The 16403-nt window shown below is 44.0% G+C and overlaps 1 protein-coding gene and 1 pseudogene across 1 annotated transcript in view; one reads left to right on the top strand and one right to left on the bottom strand.

Moving 5' to 3' along the window:
- Positions 1-16403, top strand: part of LOC123990495 (regulator of G-protein signaling 6-like) — a 142269-nt gene that overhangs the window by 22809 nt on the left and 103057 nt on the right. The gene's annotated exons all lie outside the window — the stretch shown is intronic.
- Positions 1668-8294, bottom strand: LOC123990496 (annotated as a pseudogene).

The following is a 16403-nucleotide window of genomic DNA, read 5'->3' as shown; positions in this document are numbered from 1 at the left end:
TTGCAGGTGCCTTGGTGGAAGAGTGGGCTAACACCTCACAGCAAGAACTGGCAAATCTGGTGCAGTCCATGAGGAGGAGATGCACTGCAGTACTTAATGCAGCTGGTGGCCACACCAGATACTGACTGTTACTTTTGATTTTGTTCCCCCCCCCCCTTTGTTCAGGAACACATTATTCCATTTCTGTTAGTAACATGCCCCCCCCCATCCACCCATTATAACATCGACAGACTGTGGTCATGATGAAGTGACTTTCACACTGAGTGACTAAAGCACATCTCTAATAATAGCAGGTAATCTCAGCAGGTTAGATGAAGGAACTGTGTCATCACAACAGGAAAGTGTCCAGAGTACAGTCCTGATTTGAATTAAGATGACAAATACTAATTAGAACGTTTTTTAAATTTTTTAAATCACAGATAGTAGACAGTTCACGCTTTCAAATCTCAAAGTTCTAAACCCTCTAAAATACGTTTTGGTCATTATTTTGTTGTTGTGATTGTTGGTTATGTTTAGTGATGCTTCATCATGTGACTCAGATTGAGGGTTCTCTATTCAGGTCATGTGACTCAGATTGTGGGTTCTCTATTCAGGTCATGTGACTCAGATTGTGGGTTCTCCTTTCAGGTCATGTGACTCAGATTGTGGGTTCAAATCAAATCAAATCAAATTTTATTTGTCACATACACATGGTTAGCAGATGTTAATGCGAGTGTAGCGAAATGCTTGTGCTTCTAGTTCCGACAATGCAGTGATAACCAACAAGTAATCTAACTAACAATTCCAAAACTACTGTCTTATACACAGTGTAAGGGGATAAGGAATATGTACATAAGGATATATGAATGAGTGATGGTACAGAGCAGCATACAGTAGATGGTATCGAGTACAGTATATACATATGAGATGAGTGTGTAGACAAAGTAAACAAAGTGGCATAGTTAAAGTGGCTAGTGATACATGTATTACATAAGGATGCAGTCGATGATGTAGAGTACAGTATATACATATGCATATGAGATGAATAATGTAGGGTAAGTAACATTATATAAGGTAGCATTGTTTAAAGTGGCTAGTGATATATTTACATAATTTCCCATCAATTCCCATTATTAAAGTGGCTGGAGTTGGGTCAGTGTCAATGACAGTGTGTTGGCAGCAGCCACTCAATGTTAGTGGTGGCTGTTTAACAGTCTGATGGCCTTGAGATAGAAGCTGTTTTTCAGTCTCTCGGTCCCAGCTTTGATGCACCTGTACTGACCTCGCCTTCTGGATGATAGCGGGGTGAACAGGCAGTGGTTCGGGTGGTTGATGTCCTTGATGATCTTTATGGCCTTCCTGTAACAACGGGTGGTGTAGGTGTCCTGGAGGGCAGGTAGTTTGCCCCCGGTGATGCATTGTGCAGTCCTCACTACCCTCTGGAGAGCCTTACGGTTGAGGGCGGAGCAGTTGCCGTACCAGGCGGTGATGCAGCCCGCCAGGATGCTCTCGATTGTGCATCTGTAGAAGTTTGTGAGTGCTTTTGGTGACAAGCCGAATTTCTTCAGCCTCCTGAGGTTGAATAGGCGCTGCTGCGCCTTCTTCACGACGCTGTCAGTGTGAGTGGACCAATTCAGTTTGTCTGTGATGTGTATGCCGAGGAACTTAAAACTAGCTACCCTCTCCACTACTGTTCCATCGATGTGGATAGGGGGGTGTTCCCTCTGCTGTTTCCTGAAGTCCACAATCATCTCCTTAGTTTTGTTGACGTTGAGTGTGAGGTTATTTTCCTGACACCACACTCCGAGGGTTCTCTTTTCAGGTCATGTGACTCAGACTGCGGGTTCTCTTTTCAGGTCATGTGACTCAGGTGAAAACTCAGTTAGAGTGACTTACAGGGCAGATGATCAATGGGGCCTCGTTTTTTACATGTGTGTAACAAAAGGGATAGATTTTCTCAGTGAAGGTGCAGCCCGTAAAAGAGTAGATATGTGACGAGGCTTCCACATTGTAAAAGGAGACCTCTCCCTTCTCATAATCCACAAACACCCCTACCTTCTGGGGCTTCTCTTTCAGGGACAGAACGTCAACTTTCTTATTGTGGGCCTCGTACGTCTCCCCATCCCAAAGCCCCACAGTCCACAATCCATTCCCCGGGTAGAATGTAAAAGACCCCTTCCTGTTGATGGATTCTTTTGCCACTCCTAATGTCCATTCAGTCTTTTCTTTAACCTGCACCACGTAGTAGAATCTCCCCGAGGAGAAGCCCTATTTTCCCAGGACACAGACGCCAGTGTTAAACCTCCCGGGGTTGTCAGGGAGGTTCTGTGCTCCGTCTCCATACCTCACCTGTTTCCCATCACCAGACAAGCCAGAGATGTGCTGTATCAGGATCAAAAGTCACATCTACTGCACACTGTCTGATTCTCTTCAACTTGATTTCAGGCAACTTCTCCATCTCTTTCTTGAGCGTCTTCCCCAGCTCAGACACAGCTCTCATCACAGGAGCCCCACACGGATTCTTGTTTACACTGATCTCAGACCAGTTCTTGGTAGGTGGAAGGCTGCAGAGGGAACTCTGAAGGAGGTGGATGTGGTTCTCAGTGTGTGACAGCTGATGCAGTTCAGTGCTTTTTCTCTGTAGCTCGGTGATTTCCTGCTCCAACTCTTTGATAAACTCTTCAGCCTGCCTCTCTGCTGCTTTCTGCTTCTTCTCAATCACCTCGATGAGCTCAGCCTGGCTGTCCTCAATGCACCGCACCAAAGCAGTGAAGTCATAAGGTGAATGCACCAATTTGTAAGTCGCTCTGGATAAGAGCGTCTGCTAAATGACTTAAATGTTAAATGTAAATGTAAGATCTCCACACTATCTGCTATGCCTTTCTCGGCATCTCTCTTGCTGAGGTCGCCTGAGTGTTTTATCTCCTGAATCTTCTGCTTTCGTTCCTGGATCATCTGCTGCACTTTCCCTTTAGTCTTCTCCAGCTGAGCCTTCCTCTCTCCACACTCTTCCTCTATAGGGACAGTCTTGTGAGTCTTGTGGTCTGTCTCAGTGCAGATTTGACACACACACGTCAGGTCTCTCCTGCAGAACATCTCCAGGGGTCTGCTGTGTCTCTGACACACCCTGTCTTCCAGGTTGTTCACAGGGTCGATCAGCTTGTGTCTCGTCAAGGCCGCCACTCTCTGATGAGGCTCCAGGTGAGTCTCGCAGTAAGAGACCAGACATACCAGACAGGACTTCAGGGCCTTGTGCTCACCCTCAGTACAGACATCACAGGACACTTCTCCCGGTTTGATGAGGTGTAGGTCAACTTCTGGGTTGATGGTTGTGACTTTAACCGGAGACAACTTCCTGAGCTGAGCATCCATTTTTTTGGAAGTGATCCTATTTACGCTGAGATCAGGTCTCCTGTCAAAGGTATATTTGTTTTTACACAGTGGAGACACTCACAGAGGTCAGTGGTATCCCTGTATCCACTAATACAGGACTTGCAGAAGTTGTGTCCACGTGAGAAGGTGACTGGGTCAGTGAAGTCATCCAGACGGAAGGAACTGGAACGGCTCTTCAGACAGGATAACTCTGGAGGATGTTAGGAACAAACCCAAAAAAGTGATGTCAAACAATTGTAATACACAGTTGATCACAATACAGTGCATGTGGACAGTATTCAGACCCCTTTCCTTTCCCCACATGTTGTTACGTTACAGCCTTATTCTAAAACAGATTACATAAACAATATTATCAATCTACACACACCATAATGGCAAAGCAAAAAAAAACAGGTTTTTAGAAATGTTTGCACATGTATGACGAATAAAAAAAACAGATACCTTATTTACAATAAGTATCCAGACCCTTTGCTATGAGAATCGAAATTGAGCTCAGGTGCATCCTGTTTCCAGTCATCATCCTTGAGATGTTTCTACTACTAGATTGGTCCACCTGTGGTAAATTCAATTGATTGGATATTTCTTAGCGAATCTGCTAAAAATGGCACCGGAGAGGACAGACAACAATGCTATTTTGATAGTAGTTTTGCGTTGTTTGTAACTTGTTTTCTAAACTTATTTTGTACATAATGTTGCTGCTACCGTCTCTTATGACCGAAAATAACTTCTGGACATCAGAACAGCCGATTACTCACCACAGGTAGAAGCATTTTCCTTTAACGAGTCCGACGCAAAGGATATACTGTTTTCCAGGGAACAGGCCCAAATCCCCGTCATTTGCGTGAAGAAAAGACTGAGAAAAAGTGGGCGGAGGTCAGGCTGCCTTCTGAGAGTACGTAGGTGAGAGAGTAAACCCCCAATGCCTTCCGCTCTATTGGCCAACATGCAATCATTGGAAAATAAAATCAATGAACTACGATCAAGATTATCCTACCAACGGTACATTAAAGACTGTAATATCTTATGTTTCACTGAGTCGTGGCTGAACGACGACACAGATCATATAGAGCTGGCAGGATTTTCCATGCACCAGCAAAACAGAAAAGCTACATCTGGTAAGATGAGGGGTGGGGGTGTGTGTCTATTAATAATTACAGCTTATCATAAGGTACTCTACCTCTGTTAATAACAGCTGGTGCGCAATGTATAATATAAAAGAGGTATCGAGGTATTGCTCGCCTGGAGTAGAGTCCCTTATGATAAGCTGTAGACCACACTATCTACCAAGAGTGTTCTCATCTACTGTACATGTTTCAAGCAAACCACCATAGTCCCTGTGCCCAAGGAAGCGAAGGTAACCTGCCTAAATGACTACCGCCCCATAGCACAAGTCGGTCGCCATGAGGTTATCACCGATAACGATGAGAGAGGAGGTCAGAGACCTCGCAGTGTGGTGCCAGGACAACAACTTCTCCCTTAATGTGAGCAAGACAAAGGAGCTGATGGTGGACTACAGGAAAAGGCGGGCTGAACAGGCTCCCATTAACATCAACGGGGCTGTGGTGGAGCGGGTCGAGAGTTTCAAGTTCCATGGTGTCCACATCACCAGCTAACTATCATGGTCCAAACACAACAAGACAGTTGTGAAGAGCGCACGACAAAACCTTTTCCACCTCGGGAGACTAAAAAAGTTCTACAGCTGCAGCTATGGTTGCATAACCGCCTGGTATGGCAACTGCTCGGCATCTGACCGTAAGGCGCTACAGAGGGTAGTGCGTACGGCCCAGTACATCCCTGGGACCAAGCTTCCTGCCATCCAGGACCCATATAATAGGCAGTGTCAGAGGAAAGCCCCAAAAATGGTCATAGACTCCAGTCACCCAAGTCAGAGACTGTCTAGGACTAAAAGGCTCCTAGTCAGCTTCTACCCCCAAGCCATAAGACTGCTGAACAATCAACCAGTCCGGGGGCCGTTTAATTAATGTTCAAATGGGATCCCCCCCCATTTGGTTTGTACACTGCTGCTCGTCGCTGTTTATTATCTATGCATCGTCACTTCACCCCCACCTACATGTACAAATGACCTCGACTAACCTGTACCCCCGCACATTGACTCGGTACCGGTACCCCTTGTTTATAGCCTCGTTATTACTTTTTTGTTATTTTATCATTGTCTTGTTGGAAGACAAATCTCTGTCCCAGTCTCAGGTCTTTTGCAGACTCCATCAGGTTTTCTTCCAGAATGGTTCTGTATTTGGCTCCATCCATATTCCCATCAATTTAACCATCTTCCCTGTCCCTGCTGAAGAAAAGCAGGCCCAAACCATGATGCTGCCACCACCATGTTTGACAGTGGGGATGGTGTGTTCAGGGTGATGAGCTGTGTTGCTTTTACGCCAAACATAACGTTTTGCATTGTTGCCAAAAAGTTCAATTTTGGTTTCATCTGACCAGAGCACCCTCTTCCACATGTTTGATGTGTCTCCCAGGTGGCTTGTGGCAAACTTTAAACAACACTTTTTATGGATATCTTTAAGAAATGGCTTTCTTCTTGCCACTCTTCCATAAAGGCCAGATTTGTGCAATATATGACTGATTGTTGTCCTATGGACAGAGTCTCCCACCTCAGCTGTAGATCTCTGCAGTTCATCCAGAGTGATCATGGGCCTCTTGGCTGCATCTCTGATCAGTCTTCTCCTTGTATGAGCTGAAAGTTTAGAGGGACGGCCAGGTCTTGGTAGATTTGCAGTGGTCTGATACTCCTTCCATTTCAATATTATCGCTTGCACAGTGCTCCTTGGGATGTTTAAAGCTTGGGAAATCTTTTTGTATCCAAATCCGGCTTTAAACTTCTTCACAACAGTATCTCGGACCTGCCTGGTGTGTTCCTTGTTCTTCATGATGCTCTCTGCGCTTTTAACGGACCTCTGAGACTATCACAGTGCAGGTGCATTTATACAGAGACTTGATTACACACAGGTGGATTGTATTTATCATCATTAGTCATTTAGGTCAACATTGGATCATTCAGAGATCCTCACTGAACTTCTGGAGTGCTGCACTGAAAGTAAAGGGGCTGAATAATTTTGCACGCCCAATTTTTCAGTTTTTGATTTGTTAAAAAAGTTTGAAATGTCCAATAAATGTCATTCCACTTCATGATTGTGTCCCACTTGTTGTTGATTCTTCACAAAAAAATACAGTTTTATATCTTTATGTTTGAAGCCTGAAATGTGGCAAAAGGTCGCAAAGTTCAAGGGGGCCGAATACTTTCGCAAGGCACTGTACAACCATGAGAACACAGGAGTGGCTTCGGAACAAGTCTGGACTTGAATGCAATCTAAGATCTCTGGCGAGACCTGAAAATAGCTGTGCAGCAAGCGATTTTCCCATTCCAACCTGACAGAGCTGGATAGGATCTGAGAGAAGAATGGGAGAAACTCTCCAAATACAGGTGTGCCAAGCTTGTAGCGTCATACCCAAGAAGACTCGAGGCTGTAATTGCTGCCAAAGGTGCTTCAACAAAGTACTGAGTAAAGGGTCTGAATACTTATGTAAATGTGATATTTTTTTTTGCATAAAAAAAACAAAAAAACATTTGCAAACATTTTTAAAAATAAAAACGTTTTGCTTTGTCATTACGGGGTATTGTGTGTAGATGGATGAGGAAATATAACAACTGAGTTCATTTTAGAGAAAGGTTATAACGTAACAAAATGTGGAAAAAGTAAAGGGGTCTGAATCATTTCCGAATGCTCCGTATATTGTAAGCATATGTGGCAAGGTTCTCACATATACATCCACATGAAGATATTTCCTGAAGTTGAATTCTCATGTATTAGACGGTTAAGGTTCAGTGTGAAATACATTAATACACACATATATATATAAATCACAAACAAACAAGTATTAGCTTAGCATAAGTGTTTTTTCTCTCTCTCTCTCTCTCTCTCTCTCTCTCTCTCTCTCTCTCTCTCTCTCTCTCTCTCTCTCTCTCTCTCTCTCTCTCTCTCTCTCTCTCCTTACCTAAGTCTTTTGTCTTCCAAGCAGAGAAAAAGGAACAGTGATTCAACAACTCTGACTTACTTTTTTGTTGTTGTTATCCAGTTGAGTTTCACTTCAGGAAAATGATGTCACTAAGCCCTTCCCTGACTTGAACCATTTCCTACCATGATGACTTCGCCTCTTAAAGGGATAGACCCTCTGAAATTGATGCCACTTTTACAAGCTTGACTCTTTAACTCAAATATAATGTTGGTACAAGGCAAACACACCAGTCCTGTCTTAAACTTAAATGGTTAAAAATTCTCATTAAAAATCATCAGAATTGACATTGGATAAAAATACAGAGCCAGAGTGTCAAAATGGCTGCAATTGGAGGAACAATGGGAAAGTAATGCTGCTTTGAACTTTGATAAACTTGTAACCACACTTTTGAGAAAATGCTCCTTGAAAAGTTTTGGTTGAGTTTTTTTACACTTCTTTGTTCACAACCATTCAGCATTGTTCACAAGCTCTGAAGCCTTTTCTCCACCTATCTCTTTAAGGATTCACACATACATGAGGCCATGTGCTAAACAGAGTGAGTAAGGTGGTGTAGTAAACAATCAAAGATTTCAAAACTAAAAGTGGTGAAAAAAAGTAGCCTACAATAAGGAACAACTCCAGGTAAGAATATAAAGAATGTAAGATCAATAAAAGTAGTGCCAATCATGTTGGAGGTCAATTAAATAATCAAAACGTGCTTTACATACCAAGGGTTGTCATGGTTTCCTTGTAGAGACACCACTGCTTTTGTCACATGGGATGGCAGCAGCTTTCCACCAAAGTGTTTGTGTCTTGGGTGGGGTCCTGGTTATACTATTTCATTATCCTCTGCATAGTTGTTGATGAAGTTCACCACTCGCTGCAAGTCCTCATGCTTCAGGTGTAACCTGTGCCTGCTCGGCCCGGCTCGCTTTTGGATGGGAGTCATTAAACCATTCTCCTTGTATGATTGGTGGAGGAGAGTTAGACGTGTTCTACAGGTCTTTTGGATGGGAGTCATTAGACCATTCTCCTTGTATGATTGGTGGAGGAGAGTTAGACGTGTTCTACTTTTGGATGGTCATTTTCTCCTTGGATTGGTGGAGTTAGACATTGGTGGAGGAGAGTTAGACGTGTTCTACCCATTCTCCTTGTATGATTGGTGGAGGAGAGTTAGACGTGTTCTACAGGTCTTTTGGATGGGAGTCATTAAACCATTCTCCTTGTATGATTGGTGGAGGAGAGTTAGACGTGTTCTACAGGTCTTTTGGATGGGAGTCATTAGACCATTCTCCTTGTATGATTGGTGGAGGAGAGTTAGACATGTTCTGCTGATTCCTGAAAGACAAATACCAGATACAAATATTTTGTAATTATTACATGAGGCCTTCCCAGACACACTTTCCTAAATTGATGGATGTGAAAGAGAGGCTACAACCACCCACCAGCCACGTCTAGCTAAGTGGAGGGGTCTCTATTGTCTAGACCTGGTCACATGTCATGAAATACTGGACGTAAGATGGATGCAGTCACCTCCAGACACACCTGGCTACGTTGCTGGGTCATATAATCATGTGGCAAAGTGGAGTATTTTTTGTTTAGACTAACTGGCTAAACAATGAACCATGATCCCAACCCACACTACTAGCAATACAAACAGAATGTCATAGCTTGCCGTGCGGTAGCAGAGAAAACATTCTATGACTAGGGTAGCTAGAGTCTATGCCTTGCGGTCGGAGGCCAAGCAGTTGCCATACCAGGCAGTGATGCAACCAGTCAGGATGCTCTCGATGGTGCAGCATGAAATTATGTGTTATGAATCTACAGGTAGCTCAAGTTAACCAGCTAGGTTCAATGTTAGCTAGGTAGCTAACAGTACGCTTTAACATGCAATGAAAATTACTTTCTGACCAAATTTGAATGTATAAAATCTCAAATGTTTCACGGTCATGGTTGCCATTAGTTTGAAGATGTAATCCAGGGAGACAGGTGTTTTATACAACAGCCTTCTGTGTTCTCTTTTCGACTCTGTTCGCATTTGCAATCAAAACATCAGAATTTTCTGCGTCACTTTCTCATACTCCTCTTTTTCACCGGGCATTCCACTGATTTCAACTCAGTCAACTTCTTCCGTGATAACAACACTGTTGATCTCCGTTTCTTCCCCATCACAGAAGACTTTATATCATCTGGATGAATTCAAATGTTTTTACTTTAAGTCAGTGATTTCCTCATCGTCTGATTCATTTTCAGTCAGAGAGAGTCAGCATGGTACGATCGTCCTCCAGAAAGTAGTCCATCACAACTTTTTTGGGGAACTTTGTTTGATAAATTCAGGGCAGCAATGTTGTTGAGAGTAGTAAGCAACACTTTTTGCAGTTCTCCATGGCTATATCTTTCATAAAGCAAAGATTTTTCTTCTTCTTTGGAGTTGAATGGCGGTTGGCATCCAATATGTTGCATTACTGCCCCCAACTGCACTATAATATAAATCCATTATACTTTGTGATACAACTTTTTAAAAACATTTTTTAAAACATCCTTCCAACTAACCCTACAATCATTAAAAACTCACTATCCCCAAACACTACTTTGAACCTATCTGCTACTGCACCATGCCAACGGCCTGGGAGGTCAACACACTGTGTAAGCTCTTCTGAAGTCAAGTCTCGTATGGCCAAATACATCTCTGCAGCTGCCACCACAACATATATTTTCTGTGATTTCCTTTGCATTTCTGAGGCACAGTTAACCATTGCTATGAACGCTAAGAAGCCCAACCTTACTGAAGCAAATAAAACATAAAAAAATAAAAAAAATTGTTGGCTTATCCCTCTGTTCTAGCACAGATCTACTTCTCCCAAGGATCCTCTCAGGATCCCTCACCCTTGACCTATTTTACCATGGTCCTTCTGTAGCTCAGTTGGTAGAGCATGGCGCTTGTAATGCCAGGGTAGTGGGTTCGATCCCCGGGACCACCCATACGTAGAATGTATGCACACATGACTGTAAGTCGCTTTGGATAAAAGCGTCTGCTAAATGGCATATATTATTATTATTATTATTCTACTTTCTTCACTGCCTCAGCATACGACACCTTCTGCACTACTCTGACTCGATCCACCTCAACCTGCCTCTCTCACACCCAGACACTTCCAATCCCCAGCAACATGAGCCCCCCAACAGTTGACACACACCACTTTATCCACTGAAGCTACACAGTCCTCTATCCCATGGCCTCCTGCACACTTCCCACATCTTGGAATCTCCCTCCTACAAACTGCTGAAACATGACCATAAACGTGGCACCTGAAACACTGCAGTGGATTCGGCACAACAGCTCTAACTGGACCAGATTCTTCTTGATCATGTCCATTGATGCCAGGCTCGGGTTCCAAGATTTTCACCACACCTTCCACCTCACTTAACTCGCCTTCATTCACTTCTATTTCACCTCCAGAACTTGGTTTGGCACTAGGCTCATTCTGTTTGCACTTGACACTAATCTTCCACATTTTTATCGCCATCTTCTTCAAATTCAAATCCAACCTCTTCTTTCTCTTTCCTCCTCCATTCCTGCTCAGGAATCCACCTTTCTGTGTCCATGTCCCAATATTCATTTTCCCCTCTGACTTTGCTTGCGGCCTTGTGGCGTCCCGACTTAACTCGATCTTATAATCCTCCTGTTCAGCTCGGAAACGTCTCCAGGTGCTGACATTTTGAGAGGAGGAGCCTTCTGTCTGTTTGAGCGCAAAACGTTTAAGTTGCAACAGAAACAGTTTAGTCCAAAAAACTTTCGTTAGCGGAATACACTCCACAAAACAATCGGTAGTGAAGAGAGAGCAGCTCATGTTATAGGCAGAAGCCTGCGACATGGCAGACCAATCAGAAGTCATCTCTCAGCATGTCCAGTCCACCCATTAACTCAGCCAAACAAATCAAATCAAATTGTATTTGTCACATGTGCCACGAATACAGTGATATGCTTACTTACGAGCCCCTAACCAACAATGCAGTTTAAAACAAAAATGAAAAAATACTAATAAGAATAAGAAATAAAAGTAACAAGTAACTAAAGAACATCTGTAAAATAACAGATGTAAAAAGTATTATGGCTTGGGGGGGTAGGAACCACTTGCCGTGCAGTAGCAGAGAGAACAGTCTATGACTAGGGTGGCTAGAGTTTATGAACATTTTTAAGGCATTCCTCTGACACCGCCTGGTATAGAGGACCTGGATAGCAGGAAGCTTGGCCCCGGTGATGTACTGGGCCGTTCACACTACTGTAGTGCCTTGCGGTCGGAGGCCAAGCAGTTGCCATACCAGGCAGTGAAGCAACCATGTTCTGGATGGTGCAGCTGTAGAACCTTTTGAGGATCTGAGGACCCATGCCAAATCTTTTCAGTCTCCTGAGGGGGAGCTCAGTCCTCTTTTTCCTGTAGTCCACAATCATCTCCTTTCTATTGATCACATTGAGGGAGAGGTTGTTGTCCTGGTGACAGGGTCTCGGACCTATAGGCTGTCTAGTTGTTGTCGGTGATCAGCTCTACCACTGTTGTGTCATCGGCAAACTTAATGATGGTGTTGGAGTCGTGCCTGGCCATGCAGTCATAAGTGTACATGGAGTACAGGAGGGGACTGAGCACACACCCCTGAGGGGCCCCTGTGTTGAGGATGAGCGTGGCAGATGTGTTGTTACCTACCCTTACCACCTAGGGGCGGCCCGTCAGGAAGTCCAGAATCCAGTTGCAGAGGGAGGTGTTTAGTTCCAGTGTCCTTAGCTTATTGATGAGCTTTGAGGGCACTATGGTGTTGAACGCTGAGCTGTAGTCAATGAATAGCATTCTCACATAGGGGTTCCTTTTGTCCAGGTAGGAAAGGGCAGTGCAATAGAGATTACATCATCAGTGGTCTGTTAGGGCGGTATGCAAATTGGAGTGGGTCTAGGGTGTCTGGGATATTGGTGTTGATGTGAGCCATGACCAGCCTTTCAAAGGACTTCATGGCTATAGACATGAGTGCTACGGGTCTGTAGTCATTTAGGTAGGTTACCTTAGTGTTCTTGGGCACAGGGACTATGGTGGTCTGCTTAAAATGTGTTGGTATTACAGACTCAGACAGGGAGAGATTGAACATGTAAGTGAAGACACTTGCCAGTTGGTCAGCTCATGCTCGCAGTACAGTACACATCCTTGTAATCCGTCTGGCTCTGCGGAATTGTGAATGTTGACCTGTTTAAAGGTCTTACTCGCATCAGCTGCGGAGAGTGTGATCACACAGTCTTCCGGAACAGCTGGTGCTCTCATGCATTTTTCAGTGTTATTTGCCTCGAAACTAGCATTGAAGTAGTTTAGCTCATCTGGTATGCCCGTGTCACTGGGCAGCTCTCGGCTGTGCTTCTCTTTGTAGTCTGTAATGGTTTGCAAGCCCAGGTAAACCGACGAGCGCCAGAGCCGGTGTAGTACGATTCGATCTTAGTCCTGTATTGATGCTTTGCCTGTTTGATGGTTCGTTGGAGGGCATAGCGGGATTTCGTATAAGCTTCTGGGTTAGAGTCCCGCTCCTTGAAAGCAGCAGCTCTAGCCTTTAGCTCACTCTGTGGATGCCTGTAATCCATGGCTTCTGGTTGGGGTATATACGTACAGTCACCGTGGGGACGATGTCATCGATGCACTTATTGATGAATCCGATGACTGATGTGGTGTACTCCTCAATGCCATCAGAGGGAACATATTCCAGTCCATACTAGCAAAATAGTCCTGTAGCTTAGCATCTTCTGCTTCATCTGACCACTTTTTTTATTGATCGAGTCATTGGTGCTTCCTGCTTTAATTTTTGCTTGTAAGCAGGAATCAAGAGGATGGAATTATGGTCAGATTTGTGAAATGGAGGGCGAGGGAGAGCTTTGTACATGTCTCTGTGTGTGGAGTAAATGTGGTCCAGAGTTTTTTCCCTCTGGTTGCTGTAAATTTCCCTGCATTTAAAGTCCCCGGCCACTCTGGCTGAGCGTTTTCCTCTTTGCTTATTGCGGAATACAGAAAGCAGTGGGGGTTTATTCGATCGCCTACGAATTGTCTTTTTCTTTGGCAAAACCAACTTAGGTTTGTAATTTAACATTTTTGGGGGATATTTACAGATGACGTACACTTTGTTATTAATTAAGGCACATGAAAGTTCACATGTTCCTGAAGGCATTTCAATAAATGACTTCCTGTGAAGTAGTGACGTCCGTCATATACCCAGCTTTTCTAAATGGGTCACATACTGTATAACACTGAGTATACAAAACATTAAGCTCTTTTCAGACTGATCTCTTATTGATGTCACCACTTTAATCAGTGTAGATGAAGGGGAGGAGACAGGTTAAAGAAGGATGAAGTGCCTTTGAACGGGTAGGTGCCAGGTGCACCGGTTTGAGTGTGTCGAGAACTGCACCGCAGCTGGGTTTTTCACTCTCAACTGTTTCCCGTGGTGATCAAAGAATGGGCCATCACCCGAAGGTCATCCAGCCAACTAGACACAACTGTGGGACCAGTCAACTAGACACAACTGTGGGACCAGTCAACTAGACACAACTGTGGGACCAGTCAACTAGACACAACTGTGGGACCAGTCAACTAGACACAACTGTGGGACCAGTCAACTAGACACAACTGTGGGACCAGCCCAGGTAGCATCAGTGGAAGTTAATTTGCAAATTTTCAATCTAAAAGTATGTTTCGAGTGTTGTCTTTATGGTTTGTATACATATAATATTCATATTACACAATCCGTAGTTTTGGCTAACAAACTAGCTAAATAAACGTTTGCTCACACGGGAGGTGTGATCCTCTCCTGGCCGTGTAGTGGGGACCCGTTTTGGCAAATCTTTCTTAATTTAACTTTCAAGATATCCTTGGATGAAAAAAATAAAAAATAAAAAATAAGCCATTTAGCAGACGCTTTTATCCAAAGCGACTTACAGTCATGTGTGCATACATTCTACGTATGGGTGGTCCCGGGGATCGAACCCACTACCCTGGCGTTACAAGCGCCATGCTCTATCAACTCCACCTTAGGACTATACCATCACGTTTCACCCTAGAGATCTCCTGTGATGTCAAAAACATTGTTAGTCACAAAAAGTGTGTGTGTGTGTGTGTGTGTGTGTGTGTGTGTGTGTGTGTGTGTGTGTGTGTGTGTGTGTGTGTGTGTGTGTGTGTGTGTGTGTGTGTGTGTGTGTGTGTGTGTGTGTGTGTGTGTGTGTGTGTGGTTATTTGGTTACCTCTCTGTATAGTTCAATGCAAAATTCTTAAGGTTAGGCGTTGACTCTGAATGGTTAAGGTTAGGCGTTGACTCTGAATGGTTAAGGTTAGGCGTTGACTCTGAATGGTTAAGGTTAGGCGTTGACTCTGAATGGTTAAGGTTAGGCGTTGACTCTGAATGGTTAAGGTTAGGCGTTGACTCTGAATGGTTAAGGTTAGGCGTTGACTCTGAATGGTTAAGGTTAGGCGTAGACTCTGAATGGTTAAGGTTAGGCGTAGACTCTGAATGGTTAAGGTTAGGCGTAGACTCTGAATGGTTAAGGTTAGGCGTTGACTCTGAATGCTTAAGGTTAGGCGTTGACTCTGAATGCTTAAGGTTAGGCGTAGACTCTGAATGGTTAAGGTTAGGCGTAGACTCTGAATGGTTAAGGTTAGGCGTAGACTCTGAATGGTTAAGGTTAGGCGTTGACTCTGAATGGTTAAGGTTAGGCGTTGACTCTGAATGGTTAAGGTTAGGCGTTGACTCTGAATGGTTAAGGTTAGGCATTAACTCTGAATGGTTAAGGTCAGGGTTAACATTTGGGATAGGCTTGAAACAAAAAATGTCAAAAGCAACTCTCTATCGCTGGATTCAAAACATCCAACCTTTGTAGCTAGAGGCCGAAGCTTGCGTCCATCCACCATCCTCTTGCACAGCGATCCCAGCAAAATCTACTTGAAGGCAACAACACTCACTGTTGCCCCAAGTGACCGGGTTCCACATCGTCTCCTGATTACTTGTGATTAGAGGACAATAGAGAGAGTCTAGAAGTGAGCCTTGTGGACCGTGTTTTAAAGTGTCAATCATGGAATCCTGAGAATGGCTATAGATGGCTGGATGAGGGGAGAGTTGTACTGAGGATGAAGACTGAGGTGTGTGGAGGGGCGGTTGTGTGTGTTCCCAGCTAAATCAATACAACTCCCCCTGGCAGACATTACAAAGGACTTTGCTTCAAAGAGAAGTACAGACCGGCTCATTTCCACAAAGACAAAGACATTCAGAGACAAAAGATATACAACATAAAGACACACACTACCTCCTAAAATCCTGGAGCCATGGATAGCACAGAGAGGTCTGCCTGTTAGCCAAATGGCTCTCGGCCCTCGTTGGCAAGGTGTTAATATTTGGATGGGTAACACACTACCACACAATGGACAGACACACCTGCAGAGATTATTGTGCTAATGTTGCTGATGAAACTAGGCATGACAGCACCTGTTTTTGTTTTTGTTTTCTAAACCAAAATAGCTGGCTTGGTACATTAAAACTCTCAAACTAAACGTGACAACAACCTGTTCTTCTCTAAAGGACACCCGCCATCTTGGCTCTCTGGAAATACTATCAAACTAAATGTGACAACAACCTGTTCTTCTCTAAAGGACACCCGCCATCTTGGCTCTCTGGAAATACTATCAAACTAAACGTGACAACAACCTGTTCTTCTCTAAAGGACACCCGCCATCTTGGCTCTCTGGAAATACTATCAAACTAAACGTGACAACAACCTGTTCTTCTCTAAAGGACACCCGCCATCTTGGCTCTCTGGAAATACTATCAAACTAAACGTGACAACAACCCTGTCTTCTGTTGCTGTTTTGGAGAAGGGACTGAGGGTCCCCACGGTTACTAGTGCGTATTTTGTATTTGTATTTATTAAGGATCCCCATTAGTTCCTGCCAAGGCAGCAGCTGCTCTTCCTGGGGTTTATTATGGATCCCCAC

The sequence above is a fragment of the Oncorhynchus gorbuscha genome, linkage group LG12 (genome assembly GCF_021184085.1).
Source record: "Oncorhynchus gorbuscha isolate QuinsamMale2020 ecotype Even-year linkage group LG12, OgorEven_v1.0, whole genome shotgun sequence".
In the NCBI taxonomy this organism is placed as follows: Eukaryota; Metazoa; Chordata; class Actinopteri; order Salmoniformes; family Salmonidae; genus Oncorhynchus; species Oncorhynchus gorbuscha.
The sequence above is the reverse complement of the archived record's forward strand: the minus strand, read 5'-3'. Positions and strand labels throughout refer to the sequence as shown.